General features: G+C 68.3%; 1 protein-coding gene across 1 annotated transcript in view; it reads left to right on the plus strand.

The window, feature by feature from the left end:
* Positions 1 to 246, plus strand: part of TAS1R3 (taste 1 receptor member 3) — a 5,588-nt gene that overhangs the window by 3,017 nt on the left and 2,325 nt on the right. The gene's annotated exons all lie outside the window — the stretch shown is intronic.

Below are 246 nucleotides of genomic sequence, written 5' to 3' on the forward strand. Positions count from 1 at the left end.
CTGCAGAGCAACCCGCAGGCCCACCTCTAGGTCCTGACCCCAGGCTGCCTGCTGCCCGTGACCCAACGACCCCTGGGCCTGCGCTGGGCCCTGTGAGATCTCACCAGAGTCAGGCTGTCCCGTCCAGCAAGGCCTGCCCAGTGACCCCGCTGGGAAGACGCCAATAGAGGGCTCCTCGGGCCCAACCCACACTGGGGGCTCCGGGAAGCCACAGCTGGGCCACCTGCAGGTCAAGCTGGGCATGAC

This window comes from Myotis davidii, unplaced genomic scaffold (genome assembly GCF_000327345.1).
Source record: "Myotis davidii unplaced genomic scaffold, ASM32734v1 scaffold586, whole genome shotgun sequence".
Classification (NCBI taxonomy): Eukaryota; Metazoa; Chordata; class Mammalia; order Chiroptera; family Vespertilionidae; genus Myotis; species Myotis davidii.